We start from the raw sequence: 3,368 nt of genomic DNA, 5'->3' as shown, positions 1-3,368 counted from the left end.
GAGGGTGAAAAATGGCCTCCCCAGGCTCCAGAGGCCCTCTGGAGGCTGGAAACCGGCCCGTTTCTGGCCTTCCTGAACTTCCAGTAGGCCTCTTTTTTTGCCCTCCCTGAGCCTCCGCACACGTCCTGCACTTACCTGCATCCAAAATGGGCTGCGTGGGGACTACTGGGAGGGGTAGGGCAGGGTGTACGGGGACAGCCAGGAGTGGGATTTGGGGATTCTCTGAACTGCACAAAATCTTAGTTAGAGGTTCTCCCGAACCACTGCGAGCCCCCAGCAGCCCACCCCTGCCCCTCAACCCAGTGGTGAAATCCAATTTTTTTTTTACTACTGGTTCTGTGGGCGTGGCTTGGTGGGCATGGCAGGGGAAGGATACTGCAAAATCTCCATTCCCACCCCACTCCAAGGGAAGGATACTGCAAAATCCCCATTCCCACCCCACTCTGGGACTAGCCAGAGATGGTATTTGCTGGTTCTCCGAACTACTCAAAATTTCCGCTACCGGTTCTCTGAACTACTCAAAATTTCTGCTACTGGTTCTCCAGAACCTGTCAGAACCTGCTGGATTTCACCCCTCCCTCAACCCTCTCAGAGAGTCTGAAGAGAGACTTGAACACCACCACCTAGCCCTTCAGTCCTTCAATATGGGTGCAGCTCCAGTTGAAATAAATGTCTCAGGGCCACAGAGTTGGCTTTATAGACATTAAATTGGGAGACGGATATGGTGACTCTAGGATTGATATGGACTTTTGAATGAATAATGAGCTCCATTACTAAGAGACACTGCATCTCACATAACTAAATTGTTCCACTGAAAATCAATAACGTGGAATCTAAATTTTGACAGTGTGATCTCGGGCTGCGCTGAGACCCACAACAAAGGGCAGGGTTTAATGCAGCCTGAAGGAAGTGAGTTGCCTAATGCCCATCCTTCTCTTAGTATTTTTATGCATTTATTTATTTGCATACCTCCTTTATTATTTTTACAAATAACCCAATGCAGTTAACATACCTGTTCTGACCCAGCTCCCCAAACATGACAAACCCTCTGTAATCAATCAACGATTCCTTTATTAGGAACGCCAGCAGCCCTGGCAAAAAGTCTCTCTCTCACAGGAGGCTAACAAATCTAGCTGGCAGGGAGATGAATGGTTGTCTGCCACATCTATTCATCTCCACCCCCTGCCTTTTATCCCCAGAGCTAGGGTGGGGCTTCACTAGCAGTGGTGGCTCTTCCATCCCAAGGATCGGCCCATAGATTTCCACTGCTCTCCTCTCCTCTCTCTTCTGTGCATTCGCACGTCAGGCACTGGACCTAGCTGTTCCTCCTCTTCCTCATCAGCCACCTCCAGACCTGGCAGCTGCTGACTCTTCATCTGAGGGCTGACGGATGGCCCAGGCTCCGCCTCTGTCTCTTATCTCTGACAGCTCCATTCCCTTTCCCCCCTTGGAGCTTTCAGGTTGCCTTGATGGTGATCTTGATTCCCACGCCTCCTCCTCCTCTGATTTGGCTGCTGGAGGGGGCCGGCGGCCGACAGGACACAACAATACCTCCTTCCTCCTCTTATTTTCTCCACAGCCACAACTCTGTGAGGTGAGTTGGGCAGAGAGAAAATAAGTGGCCCAAGATCACCCAGCTGGCTTTCCTCTCTTAGTATGTTGTATGAATCTAGCTATTTGTGGGTCAACAGAAGAGAATAACTGTAGCTCAGAGTTCAACTGTGACATCCTTAATGCATTCTGAGTTCGGTTGCCTGCCTGAAGATGTTTCATTACCCAACTAGGTAACATCATCAATTTGGGTGGTTCATCAAAACCTAGCTAACTACCTGGTTGCATGTAGACAATGGGGCTCCACATTTCAGCAGTGTGGAGGGGAGGAGGCCTAGCAGTGTGGAGGGGAGGACGGGTGGGCAAATGTGGCTCTTTTACAACCTGTGGACTTCAACTCCCAGAATTCCTGAGCCAGCTTGGCTGTCTCAGGAATTCTGGGAGTTGAAGTCCACAGCTTGGCTGTCTCAGGAATTCTGAGAGTTGAAGTCCACAGGTTGTAAAAGAGCCACATTTGCCCACCCCTGGCCTAGCAGATTGGTTATGTATGTACTCGGGACAAATATCCCTCTTATCCAAAAGGCTGACCCATCCTATTGCAAGCTTCTTGTTGCCATTTTCTTTTTGTCATCTGCGCAGTTCTCATTCACCCTAACATGACGGGAAACCAGCACAGAAATAGACCATCTCATTATCTTTCCCTTCTCTTGTTCGGTCTCGCCTACAAACCTCTCAAATATTCATTAAGGCTCCTGTAACGCTACCCTGTTTAATTGGGACCTTGGGGGAAACTACGGCCATTCTGGAGCAAGTCAGGGTGTACTTTGCTTTCAGTGAGTGAATAAAGCTGTTGATGCTAAAGAGAGGGAAAACTCAGCCATTTATATTTCACATTGTTTTCCTCCAGAGCTGCTTTTCTTTGCTCTAACGTCTTAAACTGCAGGAGCAGAAAGAAGAAAGCCGAACGTTTTCACGAATAGGAAATAATAACATCTCTATATCACTCTACTGCCCTTATTAGCAGTATATCAAAATACCATTAAAGTCATAGATAGGGTGTTTGGATAAGAAGTTGATAAACCTAGTTTCATTTTTATAGTTTTCTCACTGCGGACCAATGCAGGCTGAAGAATATCAAGTAGGAAACAGGTGGAAATCAATATTATTTTTATTGCTTTGATCTTGCCACAAAGGGCTGCTTTCCTTCCATCTCAGATTTGCCACATTTTAATACTGACCTTACTTTGGTACCTTTGCAAACAGATAGGTCTTGCTAGGAAATGTTGCTGCAATGCTTTATGGCAGGAGTGTTAAATTCAAGGCCCAGGGGTCGGATCAGGCCTGTTGGGTGCTTAGATCTGGCCCATGGGGCTGCCCTGGAAACAGCAAAGGACTGGCCCGCGTTGCCTCTGCCAGTGAAAACAGAGCTTTGTTTTTGCTGGCAGAGGGTTGCAGGAGGCCATTGTAGCTGAAAACGGAGCATGCAAGGCAGTGGTGAAATCCAATTTTTTTTACTACCGGTTCTGTGGGCGTGGCTTGGTGGGCATGGTGTGGCTTGCTAGGCGTGGCTTGGTGGACGTGGCAGGGGAAGAATACTTCAAAATCTCCATTCCCACCCCACTCCAGGGGAAGGATACTTCAAAATCTCCATTCCCTGCCCACCCCTTGGGGAAGGATATTGCAAAATTTCCATTCCCACCCCACAGCCAGAGGTGGTATTTGCTGGTTCTCTGAACTACTCAAAATTTCCGCTACCAGTTCTCCAGAACCTGCTGGATTTCACCCCTGACGCAAGGGCCACAGGTGACCTTCCGGAG

The sequence above is a fragment of the Pituophis catenifer genome, unplaced genomic scaffold (genome assembly GCF_029215685.1).
Source record: "Pituophis catenifer annectens isolate HBS135680 unplaced genomic scaffold, rPitCat1.0.hap2 SCAF_2, whole genome shotgun sequence".
Lineage (NCBI taxonomy): Eukaryota > Metazoa > Chordata > Lepidosauria > Squamata > Colubridae > Pituophis > Pituophis catenifer.
This window is presented reverse-complemented; position numbering follows the sequence as displayed.